We start from the raw sequence: 8,678 nt of genomic DNA on the forward strand, positions 1-8,678 counted from the left end.
TCCAGCAGAGGAGGGAGGAGTCCAGGGGTCTTGCCCCCCGAGACCTTGTGGGGATGGTTTCCTGAGGCGTCTCTCACTGGTGCGCACCGGCCGCCTCCCGGGGCCTCGGGTGGAGGCTGATTTCAGCTTCCCTGCTGACGGGTTCTTTGAAGGAGACCTTTCAGGAAGGTTTCAAGAGTCATTTTAAAATTCATACCTTTTCCACTTAAAAATGGGATCAAGATGAAAGACTCTAGGAGCTGTCCACATCAATGAAGGTATCTCCTAAGCCAGACAAGCTTGACCAACCAGGTTGCCGCCCATCTAAGTACCCTATTCCAGGGCTGCACAGTTTTGCTATATAAGCTTTAAATCTCTATCTGCACCCAGTATCTATATCTAATACCTAGATTATATGTCTGTGGCTACATTCACATCTAGCTGTACTTAGATATCTGTATAATAGAGAACCACAGACATCGTATTTCTGTGGGTGTGTGAGTGAAGGAAGAGACAGAGAAAAAGGGAGGGGAGCCACAAAGCCACAGCCCCTCTGGCCACGTTTCTCACTTCGTCCCATGTCCCACCAGCCCTGCCAGTGAATTAAACAGCGAAATAGGAAAATCTAATAGCTGACAGAATAAGTGAGTGTTTCCTGACTCCTGTCCACCTCTCCCAATGCAAAATGTCAGGTCGTCCCCCATTTCTTGCACTGGATTTGGAAATGAACTTTCAAATGCACATCACCACTCCTCTTCTTTGTTCTCTGCATGCACAGTGACAGCATCCGACCACTCTGCTTTAGACAAAGTCCACGGAGGCAGAGGAGGACGGGGAGAAGGGCCCGTGCACCCGGTTATCCTGTCTGGTCTGTGTGATTGCACGCCTATCTATGTAAATCCATCTTCACATGAAAGTGTTATGAATGTAAGCAATTTTGAGAAATGGACAGAGGGAAAACAGAGATGGAATTTTACAAAATCACTCGAGTAATTTTTCACAAAAATTCATTCATTCATTTTGTTTTCGACTGTTATAACTGCATTTCTGATTCTGGATGTTGGCTGCAGGTTAATTACATCTTTCCTACCGGAATGTACTTAAGGTGATGATGATGGAAATGTGTGATGGTAGCGGGGCAGGCTTGGGCAACCGCAGCGTATGAAATGGTGCCACGGCTAAGATCAGGAGGTGGACTCACATCCAAGGAGGGACGGAGAGGAGGCTGTCCTCTCCTCAGAGAACTATGCCCGGGAATGCGGCCAGGACGCAGGGCTCTGTGGGGCTCCTCCTAATCCACTTAAGAAGCCAGACTTGCCAGACCCCAGATTCAGTGCCAGATCTGGGAAGGTACAATGACCTTGAAAATGGCCAGAGCAACTCTGACCTGGCAGAGTAGCTGTCCTCCATGATGAGGAGCAGCAGCTGGAAATAACCATTGCCGACGCACGGAGTCTGCTTCTGGGGAGACGTTTGCTCATTTGCTCCTGTGTCCCATCTCGGGATGCTGCTGCTTGTGAATTTCTGCTCCGGGATGTGCCCTCCCTGCCACCCATTCCTCTTTTGTCTTCAGTCTGCGTCTCTGCCCCCACGCTCCTGAGAATATACCATCCCGCTTGCAGGGAGGGAAATTCATGCCAGTGGAAGATCAGTTGCAGCTCTGGCAGATTGAAAAGCTGGGTTGGCCTTTCCAAATCATTCATTAATTTAACAGACATTTCCCAAGAGTCTTTGATGTTCCAAGCTCTGTCCTAAGTACAGAGAAACTTGCAGACAATTATACAGTCCCCTCCCTTCTGCAATTTATCGTCAGTGAGAGGACAGAAGGAAATAAGCAAAAGATGTCCCCAGTAACTACTGTAAACACTGGGAAAGTTGCATCTTGTCTATGCACATGGGTTTTAGGGAAAACACAAACAAAAGGCTGCAAACAGAATGGGGTGCACTTCCTGCAGGAGGGGGAGCATTCATTCAGTAAACACGTGGTGAGCACCCACTCTGTGCCTGGAATTGTGACCCGGGCTGGGTACACAGTCAAGCGACTGATGGAAAACAGCCCTGTCCTCAGTCGGCTTATGCCCAAGCCAATTGCTCAAAGTATGGTCCAGGGAATCATCTTTTTTTTTTCTTTTAATAATGCTGGTAATTTGATGGTGACATCACTTGGCATACACATACTGAACATGACTCCAACGTGAGTGAAAACGCATAATGAGATTTTGGGGGATGCATTTTCCTCATGTTGCAGTCCTCCATAACGTCCAAGTGCCCTCATATGAGTTTCACTCGAAACTTTCAGTTTTTCAGTTGATTACCCTCAGCTTCAATTGCACTTCTGGCCTGTCATTTCCAAGCCAGGGTGATGATCAGAATCATAGAGTGCTTTAAAAATGTCAGATTCTAGGTGCCCCCACCCTCCAGCAAGAATTCTGGTTCAGCAAATCTTGGGTAAGAGATGAAATTGTTTTATTTTTTTTAAATAGACTTTTTTCTCATTTTTTCTTTTTTTCTTTAGAAGCAGTTGTAGTTTCACAGTAAAATTGAAAAAGAATTTCCTTAATTCTCCCTGTGTCCCCTCACATGCAGAGCCTCGCCCAGTATCAACATTCTCCCCAGAAGGGACATTTGTTACCACGGATGGACCTACACAGACACGTCATCAGCCAGAGCTTCCCACAATTACATGGAAACTAATGTCCACCTCTGCATGGATGTTTACAGCAGCTTTATTCATAATCACCAAAACTTGAAAGCAACCAAGAAACCTAGAGGTCCTTCAGTGGGTGAATAGATAAATAAACTGGTCCATCCAGACAGTGGAATATTACTCAGCACTAAAAAGAAATGTGCTATCAAGCCATGAAAAGTCATGGAGGAAATTTAAATGCATACGACTAAGTGAACAAAGCCAGTCTGAAAAGTGTGCATTTCCCTGATGACATGATGCTTTTCATGTGCTTGTGTGTGAAGTCTAGGGATGTTCCCACATCCAGTGACAGTAAATTTCACGACTGGTGTGGTGGATAAAAAATGTCACTGCATGTTTCCTTACCTAATGGCAAAGAAACGTATTGCTGATAACCTTGGGGTCCTTCAGGAGTTTATATATTCTATTAACCACATCATAGACTAAGGTCTGGATTCTACTTGACCAGTTTTTAACTGAATCCAATTTCTGCCTTTGCAGGAGGGTCTGGGAGGAGCAGCGACGAGCTGTGTTGATGGGGGTTGATGGTGTGGAAGAGGCGACAGGCTCCTTCTGCCTCTGCCTGACTCTCTGCCCTCACCAATGGGTCCAGCAACTTTTCCGAGACACCCTCCTGACCTTGGCCAGCTTGTGTGATGCTAATCTCTCTTCATCCTTTTAGACTTGGCTCAGACACTGTTCCAGGAGAAGCTCCCATGATCCCTGTCTGTGTCCAGACCGGGTGACGAGCTTCCTGGCAGCCGTTCCGCGTCTCTCTGTCAAACGTCTGCAGAACCCTTGTCTGCTTCTCAGCAGCCTGTGAACTCCGTGGAGGGGAGGCCGCCGTCCACTCTTCTTTATGTTTTCAGCGCTCAGCACTGTGCTTGGAGAACTTCTAGTCAAAGACCTGGTTGAACTGAACTGCTTATTATTTTACAGAAGATAAAATTTAAACTCAAAAAGAACGAAGACTGGAGCACCTTGGAATAGACCTCCACGTCCCGACAGTAACAATAACGGTGGAATTAATCACTTGGATCCAAACCAGTTAGACTCAAAGGCAATTGCCCGGCAAATGCCAAGCTCTCCCTTCTGTCCTCATGATAAACAACACCTGATGACTGAATCTTCATAGTTTTAAAACAAGAGGTTATACAGGAATGACGCCATTGTGTACCCTCATCGTGGTTTAAAAAACGTATAACAATGATGAGCAATGTATTTTAGGGTCGATGACTTCCTCCTGTTGGTGGGGTCACAGCCATTCTGTGCAACCATAGCTAGAGGTCTTGGTAGCATCAGAAGACATTTTTCCTTCTGGTTATTTTTCTAACATTTTATCATGAAAATATTCAAGCAGGTATCAAAGTTGAAACAGGTACCAAAGCTGACAGTGGTACAGCCATCATTTAGAAGCTGAGTAACATTTTAAAATCTCATATCTGTTTGTCCATCTTCTATACACTCCTCAGTTCATGTTATTTACTTGATTCATTTCAAAATAAACGGCGTAAGTGCGATTCTGAGCAAGCACATCATTGTATTTCAATAATTTTAAAGCCAAAAATTTTACTAGATACAAAACAGACATTTTACAGTAATAAAAGTGTCAATCCATCAAGAATATATAATAATTATAAACATGTATAATTGCATACCTAATAACAGAGCAAAATACATGAAGCAAAAACTGACACAATTTAAGAGAGAAGTTGGCAGACAATTCAAATGTAATAACTGTAGGCGTCAAAATTTGTTTTTCATTAATGGGTGGAACAAGCGGACAGAAGATTAGGAAGAAAATAGAAAACTGGAAAACACTATAAACCAGCTAGAGCTAACAGACATTTATAGAACATTCCTTTCAGCAGCAGCAAAACCAAAATTCTTCTCTAGTACACATGGAACAGTTTTCATAATACACAACATGCTGGACATAAACTGAGTCTCAATAAATTAAAAACATTGAAATCATATGAAGTGTGTTCCATGAACGCAGTGGATGACATCAGAAATTAACAGCAAAAGGAAATTTCGGAGATTAACAAATACGTGGAAATTAAACACAGTCAAAAAGGAAATCACAAGGTTAATCACAAAATACTTTGATTATATGAAATAAAAACACAACACACCAAAACTTTTGTTGAAACAACTGGCCAGCCACAGGTGAAAAAACAAAAACAAAGACAAAAACTCTACACAATTCTTTTAATTGATCAATTTGAACATTCTTATTATAAAATGTTAGGAAGAAAAAACCCAACAGATACTTCTTCCACTAACACTATTTGGTAAAATTTTCAAGCTAATTACATTTAAGACCAACTTATCTCTTGATATATTTGGTTACTATAGGAAGCTTCACATTTTTTTTGAAAAGAGCCACTTTTAATTGCTACAAAATGCTTGATTTCACCCAGAGGTTTGTACAGCGCTGTTGCTTCGGTTTTTAAGAAGAGTTAGTGCCGCTACCACATGGCTTTATTTCCAGTTGGGATTCCAAGAACACCCTGGGAAGAAAGATGGCTGGGAGACCTGCAGATGGCTGGGAGGTCCACGGGATGAAGTTTCAAAATCCTTTAATTGATCCTAGGTTTCTGCTTCAGGGCCCCTGGTTTACTGAACCAAATTGAAGACAAACATGGTATCTGGAATAAACATTTTTAGGACAATAATCTTATTTTCTTTAAAAATCATAGCCCAGTACTAAAAGAGCTGTTAAGGTAATTGACTGTAACATAAAGAAAAACACGAGTTAGCCAGCATGGTACGCTCGCGTTTCGTAATGTTTAGCTAAATACCTGACACTTTTTCTTTTGTAGACCTTTTCTAGTCTTCTTTCCAAAAATGTAATTTTAATGAGTTTCAGTGCTCCTCACTGTTGGCAAGTTATAATTACATGTCATTTCCCCCTTTGTATTTGCTTGATTCTTTGCTATAAAAGAGTGTACTTTTCTCTTTTTCAATTAAACTATCAAACAGAATATAAAGACTTCTGTTATACTAATAATAATACTGATTTCTTTTTCTCTGTGTACAAGTGAAACTATTTGATTGTGTTACATGTTACTTTCAAGGTAGAAAGCCTTTATTTTTCAAAACTAGAGTAACATTTCTCTCGCATCCTTTTGAGAATTTAAATGAAATTTAAATTATGCTCTTTTGAGAGAATAGTTTTACACGTGCCTCTTTATTGATTGCAAAAGCTCCCATTTACAGAGAACATAGGAGCGTGACGTGGGATGGATGGGGTGTCAGGTGCATGAACTAAACCGTTGTTGATGCAGCTTCACCAAGTGTCCGTGGGCTGCCTGGTGCGTTCGGCCACAGTGGCGATGTGGCGATGGCAGCTGCGACGCAGGTACCCCCACTCTTGCTATGCTCTGTGGACGCTGCATTATTTGGCAGACTGAAGGTTTGCCACAACCCTGTGCCAAGCGAGTCTGTGGGGCAGACTTGCCAACAATACTTGTGCATTTCATGTATCTGAGTCACATTGGGTAGTTCTTACAATATTTCAAAACTTTTTCATCCCGATTTTGTTTGCTATGGAGATCTGTGATCAGTGATCCTGGATGTCACTACCACCACTCATTGAAGGCTCAGATGGTGGTTAGCATTTTCTAGCAATAAAGTCTTTTTAAAGTAAGGTATATACATTGTTTTTTAGACACCCAGTTATTTTTTTGCACACTTAATAGACAACAGAACAGTGTAAACATAACTTACATGCACTGGGAAACCAGAAAGTTGTGTGACTGGCTTTACCGTGATGTTCGCTTTGTTACAATGTCTGGACCCAGATCAACAGCATCTCCGAGGCCAGCCTGTACTGGATTTTGATGCTGATAACGAACACACTCCTTATCATTGCAAATACAATTTAAAACATAGCAGAGATTCACTTCCTATATGTCAGGCGTCATCAGTGAGGACTTGGAAATAGTTGTTGGCACAAACCAGCTTTTAGCACTGAAGTCAATAAGGTATTATAAATGTCAAAAATATGGGGAGGACGCAAGCTCTAATGTAGAAGAAAACCAAACAAATAAAACATCTGTAATTACCATTATTCCAATAGGAGAAAAATCAACATCATGTTTTTTTCAATACATTTTTATTTTAGAGTATTTTTAAATTACAGAAAAACTGTGACTCGGTAGCAGAGGGAGCTCCGTGCCCCTCCACCCCAGTGTTCCCTGTGTTGCTGTCTTACATTAGCGTGGTACAGGTGTCACTCTGACCTAAAATACTTTGTTACTAACTGAAACCCATGCTTTCCTCAGATTTCCTTAATCTTTACCCAAGGTCCCTTTCTGTCCCGGGTCCAACTCAGGACACCACATTGCATAGATTCACCAAGTTTCCTTGGATTCCTCTGGGCTGTGATGGTGTCTCAAACTTACCCTGATTTTGATGACCTCAACACTGATCAGAAAATTTACAGAACGTACCTGGGTTGCACTTGCTTGATGTTTTTCTCAAGATCAGACTGTGATTATGGGCTTTGGGGAGGAAGGCCACAGAGGTAACACACTATTCTCGTCCTTTATCAAGAGTGCATGGCGTCGCCACGACTGACCACTGCCAATGCCGACCTCGAACGCTTGGGTGAGGTCCTGTCGGTCACATTTCTCCACTGAGAAGTCACTCTCCCCCCTCGCCTTCCCACACGACAGCCTTGTCTTCGGAAGGAAGTTACTTAAGGGGTGGGGAGTTACACTCTGCCTTCTCCGGGGGGGCATCTACGCAAATTACTTGGAATCCTTCTGCGTGGAAGATTTGTCTATTTTACCTTATTTATGTATATATTTATATTGGTAGTACCTCAGGGATATTTATTTTATGCTTTGGGTTATAATCCAACACCGAATTATTTATTTTGTTGCTTAAATTGTTCCCGCGCTGGACTTAGGAGCTTGACAGCTGTCTTCCGTGTCCCTGTGACGTCTACCATTGTGTGTGTTTGTGTGTGCATGTGTTTGTGTGTGTGTTTGTGTGTGCGTGTGTATGTATGTTTGTGTTTGTGTGTGTGATTGTGTGTCTGTTTGTGTGTCGTGTTTGTGCGTGTGTGTTAGCGTCTCTTTACCTTCTGTCACTACAGGGCATTCCAGGGTCATTCTGTGTGTCCCCTGTCCCTGCTGCAGAATAAGCCATTTTGCCAAAGAACTCTAGTTCATTTTACAGAGAATGTGAGCTCATTGCTTCTGGAATATCATTTCTTCTAGTTCCTCCCAGATAAAAGAGTTTGGAAATATGTGTGAATACCAAGCACTTTGTACGAACATGTCTATAAATCGTCTCCCCGTGTCCTTCTGTATCTGTACACCTGTCTGTGCCTCTGTTGAAACCCGAGTCCATACTGCTGCTCCCACCCCAGCCCCCGGCCCCAGGGGCCCTGCCAGCCTCCTCCCGGCTTCCCGGTAACCTCCCACTCCAGCAGTGAGACACCTGCTTCCCATCATCTTCCTCTACTTGCTTAATTGTTCAATTCCAGCACACTTGAACCACTAGGGAGTTTCAGGATTTTATTATCATAGTTTGTGACAAAACAAGATTGCGTTACCAGGGCCAGCCTTAAATTCTGTGTATTTTTCTTTCGTAAGACAAAGGGTTCTGTACTAAGTGCATAGAAAATATTTTATGCATTTAAGGAAATTAAAATGTAGTTAAGATAAATAATTGGGAATGAACCTTAGGTTTTTTTTTTAACCTCCTATTCACATAATCTACTACTATTGCTATTGCTGCTTAAAAGTGAAAAGAAAGAAAGATAAGCCATTTCCTCATCCTTCACTCCTGTGTCTGGACAGAGACCAGTTTACTGTTTGGAGAAATGCAATTTTGCAGTGAAGAGGCCAGCTTTGATCAGCAGATGCGAAGCCCTGCCCTGTAACCGTGGGAGACAGTCGCCACTGTTCCCAGCATCTCTGAGCAGCCCAATGTCACCTGAGACATACAAGCTACCTTGTGGGGACTATCATGCAGAAGACGGTGGAACCCTAGATTT

Source organism: Camelus bactrianus, chromosome 28 (assembly GCF_048773025.1).
Source record: "Camelus bactrianus isolate YW-2024 breed Bactrian camel chromosome 28, ASM4877302v1, whole genome shotgun sequence".
Taxonomy (NCBI): domain Eukaryota; kingdom Metazoa; phylum Chordata; class Mammalia; order Artiodactyla; family Camelidae; genus Camelus; species Camelus bactrianus.